The 22,954-nt window shown below is 41.8% G+C and overlaps 13 non-coding genes across 13 annotated transcripts; 6 read left to right on the top strand and 7 right to left on the bottom strand.

The window, feature by feature from the left end:
• Positions 1-2,189: 2,189 nt before the first annotated feature.
• Positions 2,190-2,262, top strand: TRNAN-AUU (transfer RNA asparagine (anticodon AUU)). Its single transcript has one exon. It is a non-coding gene; the product is annotated as a tRNA-Asn (tRNA).
• Positions 2,263-3,082: 820 nt separating this feature from the next.
• On the bottom strand, positions 3,083-3,153 carry TRNAG-GCC (transfer RNA glycine (anticodon GCC)). Its single transcript has one exon. It is a non-coding gene; the product is annotated as a tRNA-Gly (tRNA).
• Positions 3,154-4,203: 1,050 nt separating this feature from the next.
• On the bottom strand, positions 4,204-4,274 carry TRNAG-GCC (transfer RNA glycine (anticodon GCC)). The gene has a single exon. It is a non-coding gene; the product is annotated as a tRNA-Gly (tRNA).
• Positions 4,275-5,324: 1,050 nt separating this feature from the next.
• TRNAG-GCC (transfer RNA glycine (anticodon GCC)) lies at positions 5,325-5,395 on the bottom strand. Its single transcript has one exon. It is a non-coding gene; the product is annotated as a tRNA-Gly (tRNA).
• A 1,050-nt stretch (positions 5,396-6,445) lies between these two features.
• TRNAG-GCC (transfer RNA glycine (anticodon GCC)) lies at positions 6,446-6,516 on the bottom strand. The gene has a single exon. It is a non-coding gene; the product is annotated as a tRNA-Gly (tRNA).
• Positions 6,517-10,035: 3,519 nt separating this feature from the next.
• TRNAK-CUU (transfer RNA lysine (anticodon CUU)) lies at positions 10,036-10,108 on the top strand. Its single transcript has one exon. It is a non-coding gene; the product is annotated as a tRNA-Lys (tRNA).
• A 2,169-nt stretch (positions 10,109-12,277) lies between these two features.
• TRNAK-CUU (transfer RNA lysine (anticodon CUU)) lies at positions 12,278-12,350 on the top strand. The gene has a single exon. It is a non-coding gene; the product is annotated as a tRNA-Lys (tRNA).
• Positions 12,351-13,396: 1,046 nt separating this feature from the next.
• Positions 13,397-13,469, top strand: TRNAK-CUU (transfer RNA lysine (anticodon CUU)). The gene has a single exon. It is a non-coding gene; the product is annotated as a tRNA-Lys (tRNA).
• A 1,048-nt stretch (positions 13,470-14,517) lies between these two features.
• On the top strand, positions 14,518-14,590 carry TRNAK-CUU (transfer RNA lysine (anticodon CUU)). Its single transcript has one exon. It is a non-coding gene; the product is annotated as a tRNA-Lys (tRNA).
• Positions 14,591-15,411: 821 nt separating this feature from the next.
• Positions 15,412-15,482, bottom strand: TRNAG-GCC (transfer RNA glycine (anticodon GCC)). The gene has a single exon. It is a non-coding gene; the product is annotated as a tRNA-Gly (tRNA).
• A 156-nt stretch (positions 15,483-15,638) lies between these two features.
• On the top strand, positions 15,639-15,711 carry TRNAK-CUU (transfer RNA lysine (anticodon CUU)). The gene has a single exon. It is a non-coding gene; the product is annotated as a tRNA-Lys (tRNA).
• Positions 15,712-17,653: 1,942 nt separating this feature from the next.
• On the bottom strand, positions 17,654-17,724 carry TRNAG-GCC (transfer RNA glycine (anticodon GCC)). Its single transcript has one exon. It is a non-coding gene; the product is annotated as a tRNA-Gly (tRNA).
• Positions 17,725-19,893: 2,169 nt separating this feature from the next.
• TRNAG-GCC (transfer RNA glycine (anticodon GCC)) lies at positions 19,894-19,964 on the bottom strand. Its single transcript has one exon. It is a non-coding gene; the product is annotated as a tRNA-Gly (tRNA).
• Between the last annotated feature and the right edge of the window lie 2,990 nt (positions 19,965-22,954).

Raw genomic sequence — 22,954 nt, 5'->3', positions numbered from 1 at the left:
TTCGAGCCCCACATTGGGCGGTGTTTTTTCCCAGAATTCTACAGGCGAGATCTCTGTCACTACACAACCAAACGTGTTTTATTTGAAACTTAAAAGAGGTGTACATCAGTGTGTGAAACCAAGCAGGAATCTCAGGATCTACTAAATGTGGAAACCTTGCTTTGGTTTTATAGATTGAAGGGCAATCCTTGCCTTGCCATGATGCCATAACACTGTAAAAAAGCCTAGCTATCTGAGTCAATAGCGAATAAGACTCCAAATCTAAGAGTCATTTGCTTTGAGCACAACATTGGGTGGTGTTTATTCCCTTTTCAGATCCATGCCTCCCTCATGGCAGGCGAGAATTCTACCACTAAACCACAAGATTCTACCACTAAATCATTGTATGTTGAATTCTATGCCTGCACCACCAAAATGCAAAGAGCCAGGCACTCTTTAACAAAATATATCGCTGTTTCAGGTGTACATCAGTGGGTGAAACCATGCAGGAATATCAGGATCTACTGAATGTGGAAACTTTGCTTTGGTTTAATAGTGTAGATTGAAGAGCAAGCATTGCCTTGCCTTGATGCTACAACACTGTAACAAAGCCTGGCCAGCTTAGTCAATAGAAATAAAACTCCCAAGCTAAGAGTCATATGCTTTTAGTACAACATTTGTTTGGTGTTTATTCCCTTTTCAGATCCAGACCTCTCTCTTGGCAGGTGGGAATTCTACCACTAAACCACAAGATTCTAACATTAATTTATTGTATGTGGAATTCTATACCTGCACCACCAAAAAGCAAAGAGCCAGACACTCTTTAACAAAATATACCATAATTTCAGTAAAACTTGAGTACTGCATTGGCCGGGAATTGAACCCGGGCCTCCCGCGTGGCAGGCGAGAATTCTACCACTGAACAACCAATGCTTCACATTTTACTTCACGGTTACTTACCCATTTTCCTCAATTTGTGAAACCAAGCATGCATCTTAGTGTACTGAATGTGGTAGCCTAGATCTACTTTAATAGCTTGTAGGGCACTCCTTGGCTTGAGTGGCCTTTTTGTCACACGACAGTAACCAAGCCTGGCTAGCTCAGTCGGTAGAGCATGAGACTCTTAATCTGAGGGTCGTGGGTTCGAGCCCCACGTTGGGCGGTGTTTTTTCCCAGAATTCTACAGGCGAGATCTCTGTCACTACACAACCAAACGTGTTTTATTTGAAACTTAAAAGAGGTGTACATCAGTGTGTGAAACAAAGCAGGAATCTCAGGATCTACTAAATGTGGAAACCTTGCTTTGGTTTTATAAATTGAAGGGCAATCCTTGCCTTGCCATGATGCCATAACACTGTAAAAAAGCCTAACTATCTGAGTCAAGAGCGAATAAGACTCCAAATCTAAGAGTCATTTGCTTTGAGCACAACATTGGGTGGTGTTTATTCCCTTTTCAAATCCATGCCTCCCTCATGGCAGGCGAGAATTCTACCACTAAACCACAAGATTCTACCACTAAATCATTGTATGTTAAATTCTATACCTGCACCACCAAAATGCAAAGAGCCAGGCACTCTTTAACAAAATATATCGCTGTTTCAGGTGTACATCAGTGGGTGAAACCATGCAGGAATATCAGGATCTACTGAATGTGGAAACTTTGCTTTGGTTTAATAGTGTAGATTGAAGAGCAAGCGTTGCCTTGCCTTGATGCTACAACACTGTAACAAAGCCTGGCCAGCTTAGTCAATAGAAATAAAACTCCCAAGCTAAGAGTCATATGCTTTTAGTACAACATTTGTTTGGTGTTTATTCCCTTTTCAGATCCAGACCTCTCTCTTGGCAGGTGGGAATTCTACCACTAAACCACAAGATTCTAAAATTAATTTATTGTATGTGGAATTCTATACCTGCACCACCAAAAAGCAAAGAGCCAGACACTCTTTAACAAAATATACCATAATTTCAGTAAAACTTGAGTACTGCATTGGCCGGGAATCGAACACGGGCCTCCCGCGTGGCAGGCGAGAATTCTACCACTGAACAACCAATGCTTCACATTTTACTTCACGGTTACTTACCCATTTTCCTCAATTTGTGAAACCAAGCATGCATCTCAGTGTACTGAATGTGGTAGCCTAGATCTACTTTAATAGCTTGTAGGGCACTCCTTGGCTTGAGTGGCCTTTTTGTCACAAAACAGTAACCAAGCCTAGCTAGCTCAGTCGGTAGAGTATGAGACTATTAATCTCAGGGTCATGGGTTCGAGCCCCACGTTGGGCGGTGTTTTTTCCCAGAATTCTACAGGCGAGATCTCTGTCACTACACAACCAAACGTGTTTTATTTGAAACTTAAAAGAGGTGTACATCAGTGTGTGAAACCAAGCAGGAATCTCAGGATCTACTAAATGTGGAAACCTTGCTTTGGTTTTATAAATTGAAGGACAATCCTTGCCTTGCCATGATGCCATAACACTGTAAAAAGCCTAGCTATCTGAGTCAATAGCGAATAAGACTCCAAATCTAAGAGTCATTTGCTTTGAGCACAACATTGGGTGGTGTTTATTCCCTTTTCAGATCCATGCCTCCCTCATGGCAGGCGAGAATTCTACCACTAAACCACAAGATTCTACCACTAAATCATTGTATGTTGAATTCTATGCCTGCACCACCAAAATGCAAAGAGCCAGGCACTCTTTAACAAAATATATCGCTGTTTCAGGTGTACATCAGTGGGTGAAACCATGCAGGAATATCAGGATCTACTGAATGTGGAAACTTTGCTTTGGTTTAATAGTGTAGATTGAAGAGCAAGCGTTGCCTTGCCTTGATGCTACAACACTGTAACAAAGCCTGGCCAGCTTAGTCAATAGAAATAAAACTCCCAAGCTAAGAGTCATATGCTTTTAGTACAACATTTGTTTGGTGTTTATTCCCTTTTCAGATCCAAACCTCTCTCTTGGCAGGTGGGAATTCTACCACTAAACCACAAGATTCTAACATTAATTTATTGTATGTGGAATTCTATACCTGCACCACCAAAAAGCAAAGAGCCAGACACTCTTTAACAAAATATACCATAATTTCAGTAAAACTTGAGTACTGCATTGGCCGGGAATCGAACCCGGGCCTCCCGCGTGGCAGGCGAGAATTCTACCACTGAACAACCAATGCTTCACATTTTACTTCACGGTTACTTACCCATTTTCCTCAATGTGTGAAACCAAGCATGCATCTCAGTGTACTGAATGTGGTAGCCTAGATCTACTTTAATAGCTTGTATTGCACTCCTTGGCTTGAGTGGCCTTTTTGTCAAATCACAGTAACCAAGCCTGGCTAGCTCAGACGGTAGAGCATGAGACTCTTAATCTCAGGGTCATGGGTTCGAGCCCCACATTGGGCGGTGTTTTTTCCCAGAATTCTACAGGCGAGATCTCTGTCACTACACAACCAAACGTGTTTTATTTGAAACTTAAAAGAGGTGTACATCAGTGTGTGAAACCAAGCAGGAATCTCAGGATCTACTAAATGTGGAAACCTTGCTTTGGTTTTATAGATTGAAGGGCAATCCTTGCCTTGCCATGATGCCATAACACTGTAAAAAAGCCTAGCTATCTGAGTCAATAGCGAATAAGACTCCAAATCTAAGAGTCATTTGCTTTGAGCACAACATTGGGTGGTGTTTATTCCCTTTTCAGATCCATGCCTCCCTCATGGCAGGCGAGAATTCTACCACTAAACGACAAGATTCTACCACTAAATCATTGTATGTTGAATTCTATGCCTGCACCACCAAAATGCAAAGAGCCAGGCACTCTTTAACAAAATATATCGCTGTTTCAGGTGTACATCAGTGGGTGAAACCATGCAGGAATATCAGGATCTACTGAATGTGGAAACTTTGCTTTGGTTTAATAGTGTAGATTGAAGAGCAAGCGTTGCCTTGCCTTGATGCTACAACACTGTAACAAAGCCTGGCCAGCTTAGTCAATAGAAATAAAACTCCCAAGCTAAGAGTCATATGCTTTTAGTACAACATTTGTTTAGTGTTTATTCCCTTTTCAGATCCAGACCTCTCTCTTGGCAGGTGGGAATTCTACCACTAAACCACAAGATTCTAACATTAATTTATTGTATGTGGAATTCTATACCTGCACCACCAAAAAGCAAAGAGCCAGACACTTTTTAACAAAATATACCATAATTTCAGTAAAACTTGAGTACTGCATTGGCCGGGAATCGAACCCGGGCCTCCCGCGTGGCAGGCGAGAATTCTACCACTGAACAACCAATGCTTCACATTTTACTTCACGGTTACTTACCCATTTTCCTCAATTTGTGAAACCAAGCATGCATCTCAGTGTACTGAATGTGGTAGCCTAGATCTACTTTAATAGCTTGTAGGGCACTCCTTGGCTTGAGTGGCCTTTTTGTCACACAACAGTAACCAAGCCTGGCTAGCTCAGTCGGTAGAGCATGAGACTCTTAATCTCAGGGTCGTGGGTTCGAGCCCCACGTTGGCCGGTGTTTTTTCCCAGAATTCTACAGGCGAGATCTCTGTCACTACACAACCAAACGTGTTTTATTTGAAACTTAAAAGAGGTGTACATCAGTGTGTGAAACCAAGCAGGAATCTCAGGATCTACTAAATGTGGAAACCTTGCTTTGGTTTTATAAATTGAAGGGCAATCCTTGCCTTGCCATGATGCCATAACACTGTAAAAAAGCCTAGCTATCTGAGTCAATAGCGAATAAGACTCCAAATCTAAGAGTCATTTGCTTTGAGCACAACATTGGGTGGTGTTTATTCCCTTTTCAGATCCATGCCTCCCTCATGGCAGGCGAGAATTCTACCACTAAACCACAAGATTCTACCACTAAATTATTGTATGTTAAATTCTATACCTGCACCACCAAAATGCAAAGAGCCAGGCACTCTTTAACAAAATATATCACTGTTTCAGGTGTACATCAGTGGGTGAAACCATGCAGGAATATCAGGATCTACTGAATGTGGAAACTTTGCTTTGGTTTAATAGTGTAGATTGAAGAGCAAGCGTTGCCTTGCCTTGATGCTACAACACTGTAACAAAGCCTGGCCAGCTTATTCAATAGAAATAAAACTCCCAAGCTAAGAGTCATATGCTTTTAGTACAACATTTGTTTGGTGTTTATTCCCTTTTCAGATCCAGACCTCTCTCTTGGCAGGTGGGAATTCTACCACTAAACCACAAGATTCTAACATTAATTTATTGTATGTGGAATTCTATACCTGCACCACCAAAAAGCAAAGAGCCAGACACTCTTTAACAAAATATACCATAATTTCAGTAAAACTTGAGTACTGCATTGGCCGGGAATCGAACCCGGGCCTCCCGCGTGGCAGGCGAGAATTCTACCACTGAACAACCAATGCTTCACATTTTACTTCACGGTTACTTACCCATTTTCCTCAATTTGTGAAACCAAGCATGCATCTCAGTGTACTGAATGTGGTAGCCTAGATCTACTTTAATAGCTTGTAGGGCACTCCTTGGCTTGAGTGGCCTTTTTGTCACACAACAGTAACCAAGCCTGGCTAGCTCAGTCGGTAGAGCATGAGACTCTTAATCTCAGGGTCATGGGTTCGAGCCCCACATTGGGCGGTGTTTTTTCCCAGAATTCTACAGGCGAGATCTCTGTCACTACACAACCAAACGTGTTTTATTTGAAACTTAAAAGAGGTGTACATCAGTGTGTGAAACCAAGCAGGAATCTCAGGATCTACTAAATGTGGAAACCTTGCTTTGGTTTTATAGATTGAAGGGCAATCCTTGCCTTGCCATGATGCCATAACACTGTAAAAAAGCCTAGCTATCTGAGTCAATAGCGAATAAGACTCCAAATCTAAGAGTCATTTGCTTTGAGCACAACATTGGGTGGTGTTTATTCCCTTTTCAGATCCATGCCTCCCTCATGGCAGGCGAGAATTCTACCACTAAACCACAAGATTCTACCACTAAATCATGGTATGTTGAATTCTATGCCTGCACCACCAAAATGCAAAGAGCCAGGCACTCTTTAACAAAATATATCGCTGTTTCAGGTGTACATCAGTGGGTGAAACCATGCAGGAATATCAGGATCTACTGAATGTGGAAACTTTGCTTTGGTTTAATATTGTAGATTGAAGAGCAAGCGTTGCCTTGCCTTGATGCTACAACACTGTAACAAAGCCTGGCCAGCTTAGTCAATAGAAATAAAACTCCCAAGCTAAGAGTCATATGCTTTTAGTACAACATTTGTTTGGTGTTTATTCCCTTTTCAGATCCAGACCTCTCTCTTGGCAGGTGGGAATTCTACCACTAAACCACAAGATTCTAACATTAATTTATTGTATGTGGAATTCTATACCTGCACCACCAAAAAGCAAAGAGCCAGACACTCTTTAACAAAATATACCATAATTTCAGTAAAACTTGAGTACTGCATTGGCCGGGAATCGAACCCGGGCCTCCCGCGTGGCAGGCGAGAATTCTACCACTGAACAACCAATGCTTCACATTTTACTTCACGGTTACTTACCCATTTTCCTCAATTTGTGAAACCAAGCATGCATCTCAGTGTACTGAATGTGGTAGCCTAGATCTACTTTAATAGCTTGTAGGGCACTCCTTGGCTTGAGTGGCCTTTTTGTCACACAACAGTAACCAAGCCTGGCTAGCTCAGTCGGTAGAGCATGAGACTCTTAATCTCAGGGTCGTGGGTACGAGCCCCACGTTGGGCGGTGTTTTTTCCCAGAATTCTACAGGCGAGATCTCTGTCACTACACAACCAAACGTGTTTTATTTGAAACTTAAAAGAGGTGTACATCAGTGTGTGAAACCAAGCAGGAATCTCAGGATCTACTAAATGTGGAAACCTTGCTTTGGTTTTATAAATTGAAGGGCAATCCTTGCCTTGCCATGATGCCATAACACTGTAAAAAAGCCTAGCTATCTGAGTCAATAGCGAATAAGACTCCAAATCTAAGAGTCATTTGCTTTGAGCACAACATTGGGTGGTGTTTATTCCCTTTTCAGATCCATGCCTCCCTCATGGCAGGCAAGAATTCTACCACTAAACCACAAGATTCTACCACTAAATCATGGTATGTTGAATTCTATGCCTGCACCACCAAAATGCAAAGAGCCAGGCACTCTTTAACAAAATATATCGCTGTTTCAGGTGTACATCAGTGGGTGAAACCATGCAGGAATATCAGGATCTACTGAATGTGGAAACTTTGCTTCGGTTTAATAGTGTAGATTGAAGAGCAAGCGTTGCCTTGCCTTGATGCTACAACACTGTAACAAAGCCTGGCCAGCTTAGTCAATAGAAATAAAACTCCCAAGCTAAGAGTCATATGTTTTTAGTACAACATTTGTTTGGTGTTTATTCCCTTTTCAGATCCAGACCTCTCTCTTGGCAGGTGGGAATTCTACCACTAAACCACAAGATTCTAACATTAATTTATTGTATGTGGAATTCTATACCTGCACCACCAAAAAGCAAAGAGCCAGACACTCTTTAACAAAATATACCATAATTTCAGTAAAACTTGAGTACTGCATTGGCCGGGAATCGAACCCGGGCCTCCCGTGTGGCAGGCGAGAATTCTACCACTGAACAACCAATGCTTCACATTTTACTTCACGGTTACTTACCCATTTTCCTCAATTTGTGAAACCAAGCATGCATCTCAGTGTACTGAATGTGGTAGCCTAGATCTACTTTAATAGCTTGTAGGGCACTCCTTGGCTTGAGTGGCCTTTTTGTCACACAACAGTAACCAAGCCTGGCTAGCTCAGTCGGTAGAGCATGTGACTCTTAATCTCAGGGTCGTGGGTACGAGCCCCACGTTGGGCGGTGTTTTTTCCCAGAATTCTACAGGCGAGATCTCTGTCACTACACAACCAAACGTGTTTTATTTGAAACTTAAAAGAGGTGTACATCAGTGTGTGAAACCAAGCAGGAATCTCAGGATCTACTAAATGTGGAAACCTTGCTTTGGTTTTATAAATTGAAGGGCAATCCTTGCCTTGCCATGATGCCATAACACTGTAAAAAAGCCTAGCTATCTGAGTCAATAGCGAATAAGACTCCAAATCTAAGAGTCATTTGCTTTGAGCACAACATTGGGTGGTGTTTATTCCCTTTTCAGATCCATGCCTCCCTCATGGCAGGCGAGAATTCTACCACTAAACCACAAGATTCTACCACTAAATCATTGTATGTTAAATTCTATACCTGCACCACCAAAATGCAAAGAGCCAGGCACTCTTTAACAAAATATATCGCTGTTTCAGGTGTACATCAGTGGGTGAAACCATGCAGGAATATCAGGATCTACTGAATGTGGAAACTTTGCTTTGGTTTAATAGTGTAGATTGAAGAGCAAGCGTTGCCTTGCCTTGATGCTACAACACTGTAACAAAGCCTGGCCAGCTTAGTCAATAGAAATAAAACTCCCAAGCTAAGAGTCATATGCTTTTAGTACAACATTTGTTTGGTGTTTACTCCCTTTTCAGATCCAGACCTCTCTCTTGGCAGGTGGGAATTCTACCACTAAACCACAAGATTCTACCATTAATTTATTGTATGTGGAATTCTATACCTGCACCACCAAAATGCAAAGAGCCAGCCACTCTTTAACAAAATATACCATAATTTCAGTAAAACTTGAGTACTGCATTGGCCGGGAATCGAACCCAGGCCTCCCGCGTGGCAGGCGAGAATTCTACCACTGAACAGCCAATGCTTCACATTTTACTTCACCGTTACTTACCCATTTTCCTCAATGTGTGAAACCAAGCATGCATCTCAGTGTACTGAATGTGGTAGCCTAGATCTACTTTAATAGCTTGTAGGGCACTCCTTGGCTTGAGTGGCCTTTTTGTCACATCACAGTAACCAAGCCTGGCTAGCTCAGTCGGTAGAGCATGAGACTCTTAATCTCAGGGTCGTGGGTTCGAGCCCCACATTGGGCGGTGTTTTTTCCCAGAATTCTACAGGCGAGATCTCTGTCACTACACAACCAAACGTGTTTTATTTGAAACTTAAAAGAGGTGTACATCAGTGTGTGAAACCAAGCAGGAATCTCAGGATCTACTAAATGTGGAAACCTTGCTTTGGTTTTATAAATTGAAGGGCAATCCTTGCCTTGCCATGATGCCATAACACTGTAAAAAAGCCTAGCTATCTGAGTCAATAGCGAATAAGACTCCAAATCTAAGAGTCATTTGCTTTGAGCACAACATTGGGTGGTGTTTATTCCCTTTTCAGATCCATGCCTCCCTCATGGCAGGCGAGAATTCTACCACTAAACCACAAGATTCTACCACTAAATCATTGTATGTTAAATTCTATACCTGCACCACCAAAATGCAAAGAGCCAGGCACTCTTTAACAAAATATATCGCTGTTTCAGGTGTACATCAGTGGGTGAAACCATGCAGGAATATCAGGATCTACTGAATGTGGAAACTTTGCTTTGGTTTAATAGTGTAGATTGAAGAGCAAACGTTGCCTTGCCTTGATGCTACAACACTGTAACAAAGCCTGGACAGCTTAGTCAATAGAAATAAAACTCCCAAGCTAAGAGTCATATGCTTTTAGTACAACATTTGTTTGGTGTTTATTCCCTTTTCAGATCCAGACCTCTCTCTTGGCAGGTGGGAATTCTACCACTAAACCACAAGATTCTACCATTAATTTATTGTATGTGGAATTCTATACCTGCACCACCAAAATGCAAAGAGCCAGCCACTCTTTAACAAAATATACCATAATTTCAGTAAAACTTGAGTACTGCATTGGCCGGGAATCGAACCCGGGCCTCCCGCGTGGCAGGCGAGAATTCTAACACTGAACAGCCAATGCTTCACATTTTACTACACGGTTACTTACCCATTTTCCTCAATGTGTGAAACCAAGCATGCATCTCAGTGTACTGAATGTGGTAGCCTAGATCTACTTTAATAGCTTGTATTGCACTCCTTGGCTTGAGTGGCCTTTTTGTCACGTCACAGTAACCAAGCCTGGCTAGCTCAGTCGGTAGAGCATGAGACTCTTAATCTCAGGGTCGTGGGTTCGAGCCCCACGTTGGGCGGTGTTTTTTCCCAGAATTCTACAGGCGAGATCTCTGTCACTACACAACCAAACGTGTTTTATTTGAAACTTAAAAGAGGTGTACATCAGTGTGTGAAACCAAGCAGGAATCTCAGGATCTACTAAATGTGGAAACCTTGCTTTGGTTTTATAAATTGAAGGGCAATCCTTGCCTTGCCATGATGCCATAACACTGTAAAAAAGCCTAGCTATCTGAGTCAATAGCGAATAAGACTCCAAATCTAAGAGTCATTTGCTTTGAGCACAACATTGGGTGGTGTTTATTCCCTTTTCAGATCCATGCCTCCCTCATAGCAGGCGAGAATTCTACCACTAAACTACAAGATTCTACCACTAAATCATTGTATGTTGAATTCTATACCTGCACCACCAAAATGCAAAGAGCCAGGCACTCTTTAACAAAATATATTGCTGTTTCAGGTGTACATCAGTGGGTGAAACCATGCAGGAATATCAGGATCTACTGAATGTGGAAACTTTGCTTTGGTTTAATAGTGTAGATTGAAGAGCAAGCGTTGCCTTGCCTTGATGCTACAACACTGTAACAAAGCCTGGCCAGCTTAGTCAATAGAAATAAAACTCCCAAGCTAAGAGTCATATGCTTTTAGTACAACATTTGTTTGGTGTTTATTCCCTTTTCAGATCCAGACCTCTCTCTTGGCAGGTGGGAATTCTACCACTTAACCACAAGATTCTAACATTAATTTATTGTATGTGGAATTCTATACCTGCACCACCAAAATGCAAAGAGCCAGCCACTCTTTAACAAAATATACCATAATTTCAGTAAAACTTGAGTACTGCATTGGCCGGGAATCGAAACCAGGCCTCCCGCGTGGCAGGCGAGAATTCTACCACTGAACAGCCAATGCTTCACATTTTACTTCACGGTTACTTACCCATTTTCCTCAATGTGTGAAACCAAGCATGCATCTCAGTGTACTGAATGTGGTAGCCTAGATCTACTTTAATAGCTTGTAGGGCACTCCTTGGCTTGAGTGGCCTTTTTGTCACATCACAGTAACCAAGCCTGACTAGCTCAGTCGGTAGAGCATGAGACTCTTAATCTCAGGGTCGTGGGTTCGAGCCCCACATTGGGCGGTGTTTTTTCCCAGAATTCTACAGGCGAGATCTCTGTCACTACACAACCAAACGTGTTTTATTTGAAACTTAAAAGAGGTGTACATCAGTGTGTGAAACCAAGCAGGAATCTCAGGATCTACTAAATGTGGAAACCTTGCTTTGGTTTTATAAATTGAAGGGCAATCCTTGCCTTGCCATGATGCCATAACACTGTAAAAAAGCCTAGCTATCTGAGTCAATAGCGAATAAGACTCCAAATCTAAGAGTCATTTGCTTTGAGCACAACATTGGGTGGTGTTTATTCCCTTTTCAGATCCATGCCTCCCTCATGGCAGGCGAGAATTCTACCACTAAACCACAAGATTCTACCACTAAATCATTGTATGTTAAATTCTATACCTGCACCACCAAAATGCAAAGAGCCAGGCACTCTTTAACAAAATATATCGCTGTTTCAGGTGTACATCAGTGGGTGAAACCATGCAGGAATATCAGGATCTACTGAATGTGGAAACTTTGCTTTGGTTTAATAGTGTAGATTGAAGAGCAAGCGTTGCCTTGCCTTGATGCTACAATACTGTAACAAAGCCTGGACAGCTTAGTCAATAGAAATAAAACTCCCAAGCTAAGAGTCATATGCTTTTAGTACAACATTTGTTTGGTGTTTATTCCCTTTTCAGATCCAGACCTCTCTCTTGGCAGGTGGGAATTCTACCACTAAACCACAAGATTCTACCATTAATTTATTGTTTGTGGAATTCTATACCTGCACCACCAAAATGCAAAGAGCCAGCCACTCTTTAACAAAATATACCATAATTTCAGTAAAACTTGAGTACTGCATTGGCCGGGAATCGAACCCGGGCCTCCCGCGTGGCAGGCGAGAATTCTAACACTGAACAGCCAATGCTTCACATTTTACTTCACGGTTACTTACCCATTTTCCTCAATGTGTGAAACCAAGCATGCATCTCAGTGTACTGAATGTGGTAGCCTAGATCTACTTTAATAGCTTGTATTGCACTCCTTGGCTTGAGTGGCCTTTTTGTCACGTCACAGTAACCAAGCCTGGCTAGCTCAGTCGGTAGAGCATGAGACTCTTAATCTCAGGGTCGTGGGTTCGAGCCCCACGTTGGGCGGTGTTTTTTCCCAGAATTCTACAGGCGAGATCTCTGTCACTACACAACCAAACGTGTTTTATTTGAAACTTAAAAGAGGTGTACATCAGTGTGTGAAACCAAGCAGGAATCTCAGGATCTACTAAATGTGGAAACCTTGCTTTGGTTTTATAAATTGAAGGGCAATCCTTGCCTTGCCATGATGCCATAACACTGTAAAAAAGCCTAGCTATCTGAGTCAATAGCGAATAAGACTCCAAATCTGAGTCATTTGCTTTGAGCACAACATTGGGTGGTGTTTATTCCCTTTTCAGATCCATGCCTCCCTCATAGCAGGCGAGAATTCTACCACTAAACTACAAGATTCTACCACTAAATCATTGTATGTTGAATTCTATACCTGCACCACCAAAATGCAAAGAGCCAGGCACTCTTTAACAAAATATATCGCTGTTTCAGGTGTACATCAGTGGGTGAAACCATGCAGGAATATCAGGATCTACTGAATGTGGAAACTTTGCTTTGGTTTAATAGTGTAGATTGAAGAGCAAGCGTTGCCTTGCCTTGATGCTACAACACTGTAACAAAGCCTGGCCAGCTTAGTCAATAGAAATAAAACTCCCAAGCTAAGAGTCATATGCTTTTAGTACAACATTTGTTTGGTGTTTATTCCCTTTTCAGATCCAGACCTCTCTCTTGGCAGGTGGGAATTCTACCACTTAACCACAAGATTCTAACATTAATTTATTGTATGTGGAATTCTTTACCTGCACCACCAAAATGCAAAGAGCCAGACACTCTTTAACAAAATATACCATAATTTCAGTAAAACTTGAGTACTGCATTGGCGGGGAATCGAACCCGGGACTCCCGCGTGGCAGGCGAGAATTCTACCACTGAACAACCAATGCCTCACATTTTACTTCACGGTTACTTACCCATTTTCCTCAATTTGTGAAACCAAGCATGCATCTCAGTGTACTGAATGTGGTAGCCTAGATCTACTTTAATAGTTTGTAGGGCACTCCTTGGCTTAAATGGCCTTTTTGTCACATCACAGTAACCAAGCCTGGCTAGCTCAGTCGGTAGAGCATGAGACTCTTAATCTCAGGGTCGTGGGTTCGAGCCCCACGTTGGGCGGTGTTTTTTCCCAGAATTCTACAGGCGAGATCTCTGTCACTACACAACCAAACCTGTTTTATTTGAAACTTAAAAGAGGTGTACATCAGTGTGTGAAACCAAGCAGGAATCTCAGTATCTACTAAATGTGGAAACCTAGCTTTGGTTTTATAGATTGAAGGGCAATCCTTGCCTTGCCATGATGCCATAACACTGTAAAAAAGCCTAGTTATCTGAGTCAATAGCGAATAAGACTCCAAATCTAAGAGTCATTTACTTTGAGCACAACATTGGGTGGTGTTTATTCCCTTTTCAGATCCATGCCTCCCTCATGGCAGGCGAGAATTCTACCACTAAACCACAAGATTCTACCACTAAATCATTGTATGTTGAATTCTATACCTGGACCACCAAAATGCAAAGAGCCAGGCACTCTTTAACAAAATATATCGCTTTTTCAGGTGTACATCAGTGGGTGAAACCATGCAGGAATATCAGGATCTACTGAATGTGGAAACTTTGCTTTGGTTTAATAGTGTAGATTGAAGAGCAAGTGTTGCCTTGCCTTGATGCTACAACACTGTAACAAAGCCTGGCCAGCTTAGTCAATAGAAATAAAACTCCCAAGCTAAGAGTCATATGCTTTTAGTACAACATTTGTTTGGTGTTTATTCCCTTTTCAGATCCAGACCTCTCTCTTGGCAGGTGGGAATTCTACCACTAAACCACAAGATTCTAACATTAATTTATTGTATGTGGAATTCTATACCTGCACCACCAAAAAGCAAAGAGCCAGACACTCTTTAACAAAATATACCATAATTTCAGTAAAACTTGAGTACTGCATTGGCCGGGAATCGAACCCGGGCCTCCCGCGTGGCAGGCGAGAATTCTAACACTGAACAGCCAATGCTTCACATTTTACTTCACAGTTACTTACCCATTTTCCTCAATGTTTGAAACCAAGCATGCATCTCAGTGTACTGAATGTGGTAGCCTAGATCTACTTTAATAGCTTGTATTGCACTCCTTGGCTTGAGTGGCCTTTTTGTCACGTCACAGTAACCAAGCCTGGCTAGCTCAGTCGGTAGAGCATGAGACTCTTAATCTCAGGGTCGTGGGTTCGAGCCCCACGTTGGGCGGTGTTTTTTCCCAGAATTCTACAGGCGAGATCTCTGTCACTACACAACCAAACGTGTTTTATTTGAAACTTAAAAGAGGTGTACATCAGTGTGTGAAACCAAGCAGGAATCTCAGGATCTACTAAATGTGGAAACCTTGCTTTGGTTTTATAAATTGAAGGGCAATCCTTGCCTTGCCATGATGCCATAACACTGTAAAAAAGCCTAGCTATCTGAGTCAATAGCGAATAAGACTCCAAATCTAAGAGTCATTTGCTTTGAGCACAACATTGGGTGGTGTTTATTCCCTTTTCAGATCCATGCCTCCCTCATAGCAGGCGAGAATTCTACCACTAAACTACAAGATTTTACCACTAAATCATTGTATGTTGAATTCTATACCTGCACCACCAAAATGCAAAGAGCCAGGCACTCTTTAACAAAATATATCGCTGTTTCAGGTGTACATCAGTGGGTGAAACCATGCAGGAATATCAGGATCTACTGAATGTGGAAACTTTGCTTTGGTTTAATAGTGTAGATTGAAGAGCAAGCGTTGCCTTGCCTTGATGCTACAACACTGTAACAAAGCCTGGCCAGCTTAGTCAATAGAAATAAAACTCCCAAGCTAAGAGTCATATGCTTTTAGTACAACATTTGTTTGGTGTTTATTCCCTTTTCAGATCCAGACCTCTCTCTTGGCAGGTGGGAATTCTACCACTTAACCACAAGATTCTAACATTAATTTATTGTATGTGGAATTCTTTACCTGCACCACCAAAATGCAAAGAGCCAGACACTCTTTAACAAAATATACCATAATTTCAGTAAAACTTGAGTACTGCATTGGCCGGGAATCGAACCCGGGCCTCCCGCGTGGCAGGCGAGAATTCTACCACTGAACAACCAATGCTTCACATTTTACTTCACGGTTACTTACCCATTTTCCTCAATTTGTGAAACCAAGCATGCATCTCAGTGTACTGAATGTGGTAGCCTAGATCTACTTTAATAGTTTGTAGGGCACTCCTTGGCTTCAATGGCCTTTTTGTCACATCACAGTAACCAAGCCTGGCTAGCTCAGTCGGTAGAGCATGAGACTCTTAATCTCAGGGTCGTGGGTTCGAGCCCCACGTTGGGCGGTGTTTTTTCCCAGAATTCTACAGGCGAGATCTCTGTCACTACACAACCAAACGTGTTTTATTTGAAACTTAAAAGAGGTGTACATCAGTGTGTGAAACCAAGCAGGAATCTCAGGATCTACTAAATGTGGAAACCTAGCTTTGGTTTTATAGATTGAAGGGCAATCCTTGCCTTGCCATGATGCCATAACACTGTAAAAAAGCCTAGTTACCTGAGTCAATAGCGAATAAGACTCCAAATCTAAGAGTCATTTGCTTTGAGCACAACATTGGGTGGTGTTTATTCCCTTTTCAGATCCATGCCTCCCTCATAGCAGGCGAGAATTCTACCACTAAACTACAAGATTCTACCACTAAATCATTGTATGTTGAATTCTATACCTGCACCACCAAAATGCAAAGAGCCAGGCACTCTTTAACAAAATATATCGCTTTTTCAGGTGTACATCAGTGGGTGAAACCATGCAGGAATATCAGGATCTACTGAATGTGGAAACTTTGCTTTGGTTTAATAGTGTAGATTGAAGAGCAAGCGTTGCCTTGCCTTGATGCTACAACACTGTAACAAAGCCTGGCCAGCTTAGTCAATAGAAATAAAACTCCCAAGCTAAGAGTCATATGCTTTTAGTACAACATTTGTTTGGTGTTTATTCCCTTTTCAGATCCAGACCTCTCTCTTGGCAGGTGGGAATTCTACCACTTAACCACAAGATTCTAACATTAATTTATTGTATGTGGAATTCTTTACCTGCACCACCAAAATGCAAAGAGCCAGACACTCTTTAACAAAATATACCATAATTTCAGTAAAACTTGAGTACTGCGTTGGCTGGGAATCAAACCCGGGCCTCCCGCGTGGCAGGCTAGAATTCTACCACTGAACAACCAATGCTTCACATTTTACTTCACGGTTACTTACCCATTTTCCTCAATTTGTGAAACCAAGCATGCATCTCAGTGTACTGAATGTGGTAGACTAGATCTACTTTAATAGCTTGTAGGGCACTCCTTGGCTTGAGTGGCCTTTTTGTCACACAACAGTAACCAAGCCTGGCTAGCTCAGTCGGTAGAGCATGAGACTCTTAATCTCAGGGTCGTGGGTTCGAGCCCCATGTTGGGCGGTGTTTTTTCCCAGAATTCTACAGGCGAGATCTCTGTCACTACACAACCAAACCTGTTTTATTTGAAACTTAAAAGAGGTGTACATCAGTGTGTGAAACCAAGCAGGAATCTCAGGATCTACTAAATGTGGAAACCTAGCTTTGGTTTTATAGATTGAAGGGCAATCCTTGCCTTGCCATGATGCCATAACACTGTAAAAAAGCCTAGTTATCTGAGTCAATAGCGAATAAGACTCCAAATCTAAGAGTCATTTACTTTGAGCACAACATTGGGTGGTGTTTATTCCCTTTTCAGATCCATGCCTCCCTCATGGCAGGCGAGAATTCTACCACTAAACCACAAGATTCTACCACTAAATCATTGTATGTTGAATTCTATACCTGGACCACCAAAATGCAAAGAGCCAGGCACTCTTTAACAAAATATATCGCTTTTTCAGGTGTACATCAGTGGGTGAAACCATGCAGGAATATCAGGATCTACTGAATGTGGAAACTTTGCTTTGGTTTAATAGTGTAGATTGAAGAGCAAGCGTTGCCTTGCCTTGATGCTACAACACTGTAACAAAGCCTGGCCAGCTTAGTCAATAGAAATAAAACTCCCAAGCTAAGAGTCATATGCTTTTAGTACAACATTTGTTTGGTGTTTATTCCCTTTTCAGATCCAGACCTCTCTCTTGGCAGGTGGGAATTCTACCACTAAACCACAAGATTCTAACATTAATTTATTGTATGTGGAATTCTATACCTGCACCACCAAAAAGCAAAGAGCCAGACACTCTTTAACAAAATATACCATAATTTCAGTAAAACTTGAGTACTGCATTGGCCGGGAATCGAACCCGGGCCTCCCGCGTGGCAGGCGAGAATTCTACCACTGAACAACCAATGCTTCACATTTTACTTCATGGTTACTTACCCATTTTCCTCAATTTGTGAAACCAAGCATGCTTCTCAGTGTACTGAATGTGGTAGCCTAGATCTACTTTAATAGCTTGTAGGGCACTCCTTGGCTTGAGTGGCCTTTTTGTCACACAACAGTAACCAAGCCTGGCTAGCTCAGTCGGTAGAGCATGAGACTCTTATCTCAGGGTCGTGGGTACGAGCCCCACGTTGGGCGGTGTTTTTTCACAGAATTCTACAGGCGAGATCTCTGTCACTACACAACCAAACGTGTTTTATTTTAAACTTAAAAGAGGTGTACATCAGTGTGTGAAACCAAGCAGGAATCTCAGGATCTACTAAATGTGGAAACCTTGCTTTGGTTTTATAAATTGAAGGGCAATCCTTGCCTTGCCATGATGCCATAACACTGTAAAAAAGCCTAGCTATCTGAGTCAATAGCGAATAAGACTCCAAATCTAAGAGTCATTTGCTTTGAGCACAACATTGGGTGGTGTTTATTCCCTTTTCAGATCCATGCCTCCCTCATGGCAGGCGAGAATTCTACCACTAAACCACAAGATTCTACTACTAAATCATTGTATGTTAAATTCTATACCTGCACCACCAAAATGCAAAGAGCCAGGCACTCTTTAACAAAATATATCGCTGTTTCAGGTGTACATCAGTGGGTGAAACCATGCAGGAATATCAGGATCTACTGAATGTGGAAACTTTGCTTTGGTTTAATAGTGTAGATTGAAGAGCAAGCGTTGCCTTGCCTTGATGCTACAACACTGTAACAAAGCCTGGCCAGCTTAGTCAATAGAAATAAAACTCCCAAGCTAAGAGTCATATGCTTTTAGTACAACATTTGTTTGGTGTTTATTCCCTTTTCAGATCCAGACCTCTCTCTTGGCAGGTGGGAATTCTACCACTAAAACACAAGATTCTAACATTAATTTATTGTATGTGGAATTCTATACCTGCACCACCAAAAAGCAAAGAGCCAGACACTCTTTAACAAAATATACCATAATTTCAGTAAAACTTGAGTACTGCGTTGGCTGGGAATCAAACCCGGGCCTCCCGCGTGGCAGGCTAGAATTCTACCACTGAACAATCAATGCTTCACGTTTTACTTCACGGTTACTTACCCATTTTCCTCAATTTGTGAAACCAAGCATGCATCTCAGTGTACTGAATGTGGTAGACTAGATCTACTTTAATAGCTTGTAGGGCACTCCTTGGCTTGAGTGGCCTTTTTGTCACACAACAGTAACCAAGCCTGGCTATCTCAGTCGGTAGAGCATGAGACTCTTAATCTCAGGGTCGTGGGTTCGAGCCCCATGTTGGGCGGTGTTTTTTCCCAGAATTATACAGGCGAGATCTCTGTCACTACACAACCAAACGTGTTTTATTTGAAACTTAAAAGAGGTGTACATCAGCGTGTGAAACCAAGCAGGAATCTCAGGATCTACTAAATGTGGAAACCTTGCTTTGGTTTTATAAATTGAAGGGCAATCCTTGCCTTGCCATGATGCCATAACACTGTAAAAAAGCCTAGCTATCTGAGTCAATAGCGAATAAGACTCCAAATCTAAGAGTCATTTGCTTTGAGCACAACATTGGGTGGTGTTTATTCCTTTTCAGATCCATGCCTCCCTCATGGCAGGCGAGAATTCTACCACTAAACCACAAGATTCTACCACTAAATCATTGTATGTTAAATTCTATACCTGCACCACCAAAATGCAAAGAGCCAGGCACTCTTTAACAAAATATATCGCTGTTTCAGGTGTACATCAGTGGGTGAAACCATGCAGGAATATCAGGATCTACTGAATGTGGAAACTTTGCTTTGGTTTAATAGTGTAGATTGAAGAGCAAGCGTTGCCTTGCCTTGATGCTACAACACTGTAACAAAGCCTGGCCAGCTTAGTCAATAGAAATAAAACTCCTAAGCTAAGAGTCATATGCTTTTAGTACAACATTTGTTTGGTGTTTATTCCCTTTTCAGATCCAGACCTCTCTCTTGGCAGGTGGGAATTCTACCACTAAACCACAAGATTCTACCATTAATTTATTGTATGTGGAATTCTATACCTGCACCACCAAAATGCAAAGAGCCAGGCACTCTTTAACAAAATATACCATAATTTCAGTAAAACTTGAGTACTGCATTGGCCGGGAATCGAACCCGGGCCTCCCGCGTGGCAGGCGAGAATTCTACCACTGAACAACCAATGCTTCACATTTTACTTCACGGTTACTTACCCATTTTCCTCAATGTGTGAAACCAAGCATGCATCTCAGTGTACTGAATGTGGTAGCCTAGATCTACTTTAATAGCCTGTATTGCACTCCTTGGCTTGAGTGGCCTTTTTGTCAAATCACAGTAACCAAGCCTGGCTAGCTCAGTCGGTAGAGCATGAGACTCTTAATCTTAGGGTCGTGTGTTCGAGCCCCACGTTGGGCAGTGTTTTTTCCCAGAATTCTACAGGCGAGATCTCTGTCACTACACAACCAAACGTGTTTTATTTGAAACTTAAAAGAGGTGTACATCAGTGTGTGAAACCAAGCAGAAATCTCAGGATCTACTAAATGTGGAAACCTTGCTTTGATTTTATAAATTGAAGGGCAATCCTTGCCTTGCCATGATGCCATAACACTGTAAAAAAGCCTAGCTATCTGAGTCAATAGCGAATAAGACTCCAAATCTAAGAGTCATTTGCTTTGAGCACAACATTGGGTGGTGTTTATTCCCTTTTCAGATCCATGCCTCCCTCATGGCAGGCGAGAATTCTACCACTAAACCACAAGATTCTACCACTAAATCATTGTATGTTAAATTCTATACCTGCACCACCAAAATGCAAAGAGCCAGGCACTCTTTAACAAAATATATCGCTGTTTCAGGTGTACATCAGTGGGTGAAACCATGCAGGAATATCAGGATCTACTGAATGTGGAAACTTTGCTTTGGTTTAATAGTGTAGATTGAAGAGCAAGCGTTGCCTTGCCTTGATGCTACAACACTGTAACAAAGCCTGGCCAGCTTAGTCAATAGAAATAAAACTCCCAAGCTAAGAGTCATATGCTTTTAGTACAACATTTGTTTGGTGTTTATTCCCTTTTCAGATCCAGACCTCTCTCTTGGCAGGTGGGAATTCTACCACTAAAACACAAGATTCTAACATTAATTTATTGTATGTGGAATTCTATACCTGCACCACCAAAAAGCAAAGAGCCAGACACTCTTTAACAAAATATACCATAATTTCAGTAAAACTTGAGTACTGCATTGGCCGGGAATCGAACCCAGGCCTCCCGCGTGGCAGGCGAGAATTCTACCACTGAACAACCAATGCTTCACATTTTACTTCACGGTTACTTACCCATTTTCCTCAATTTGTGAAACCAAGCATGCATCTCAGTGTACTGAATGTGGTAGCCTAGATCTACTTTAATAGCTTGTAGGGCACTCCTTGGCTTGAGTGGCCTTTTTGTCACACAACAGTAACCAAGCCTGGCTAGCTCAGTCGGTAGAGCATGAGTCTCTTAATCTCAGGGTCGTGGGTTCGAGCCCCACGTTGGGCGGTGTTTTTTCCCAGAATTCTACAGGCGAGATCTCTGTCACTACACAACCAAACGTGTTTTATTTGAAACTTAAAAGAGGTGTACATCAGTGTGTGAAACCAAGCAGGAATCTCAGGATCTACTAAATGTGGAAACCTTGCTTTGGTTTTATAAATTGAAGGGCAATCCTTGCCTTGCCATGATGCCATAACACTGTAAAAAAGCCTAGCTATCTGAGTCAATAGCGAATAAGACTCCAAATCTAAGAGTCATTTGCTTTGAGCACAACATTGGGTGGTGTTTATTCCCTTTTCAGATCCATGCCTCCCTCATGGCAGGCGAGAATTCTACCACTAAACCACAAGATTCTACCACTAAATCATTGTATGTTAAATTATATACCTGCACCACCAAAATGCAAAGAGCCAGGCACTCTTTAACAAAATATATCGCTGTTTCAGGTGTACATCAGTGGGTGAAACCATGCAGGAATATCAGGATCTACTGAATGTGGAAACTTTGCTTTGGTTTAATAGTGTAGATTGAAGAGCAAGCGTTGCCTTGCCTTGATGCTACAACACTGTAACAAAGCCTGGCCAGCTTAGTCAATAGAAATAAAACTCCCAAGCTAAGAGTCATATGCTTTTAGTACAACATTTGTTTGGTGTTTATTCCCTTTTCAGATCCAGACCTCTCTCTTGGCAGGTGGGAATTCTACCACTAAACCACAAGATTCTACCATTAATTTATTGTATGTGGAATTCTATACCTGCACCACCAAAATGCAAAGAGCCAGACACTCTTTAACAAAATATACCATAATTTCAGTAAAACTTGAGTACTGCATTGGCCGGGAATCGAACCCGGGCCTCCCGCGTGGCAGGCGAGAATTCTACCACTGAACAAAAAATGCTTTACATTTTACTTCATGGTTACTTACCCATTTTCCTCAATTTGTGAAACCAAGCATGCATCTCAGTGTACTGAATGTGGTAGCCTAGATCTACTTTAATAGCTTGTAGGGCACTCCTTGGCTTGAGTGGCCTTTTTGTCACACAACAGTAACCAAGCCTGGCTAGCTCAGTCGGTAGAGCATGAGACTCTTAATCTCAGGGTCGTGGAATCGAGCCCCACGTTGGGCGGTGTTTTTTCCCAGAATTCTACAGGCGAGATCTCTGTCACTACACAACCAAACATGTTTTATTTGAAACTTAAAAGAGGTGTACATCAGTGTGTGAAACCAAGCAGGAATCTCAGGATCTACTAAATGTGGAAACCTTGCTTTGGTTTTATAAATTGAAGGGCAATCCTTGCCTTTCCATGATGCCATAACACTGTAAAAAAGCCTAGCTATCTGAGTCAATAGCGAATAAGACTCCAAATCTAAGAGTCATTTGCTTTGAGCACAACATTGGGTGGTGTTTATTCCCTTTTCAGATCCATGCCTCCCTCATGGCAGGCGAGAATTCTACCACTAAACCACAAGATTCTACCACTAAATCATTGTATGTTGAATTCTATACCTGCACCACCAAAATGCAAAGAGCCAGGCACTCTTTAACAAAATATATCGCTGTTTCAGGTGTACATCAGTGGGTGAAACCATGCAGGAATATCAGGATCTACTGAATGCGGAAACTTTGCTTTGGTTTAATAGTGTA

Source organism: Crinia signifera, unplaced genomic scaffold (assembly GCF_055691185.1).
Source record: "Crinia signifera unplaced genomic scaffold, ASM5569118v1 HAP2_SCAFFOLD_74, whole genome shotgun sequence".
Classification (NCBI taxonomy): Eukaryota; Metazoa; Chordata; class Amphibia; order Anura; family Myobatrachidae; genus Crinia; species Crinia signifera.
Note: the sequence above shows the minus strand (reverse complement) of the source record. Positions and strands in the feature narration are given on the sequence as shown.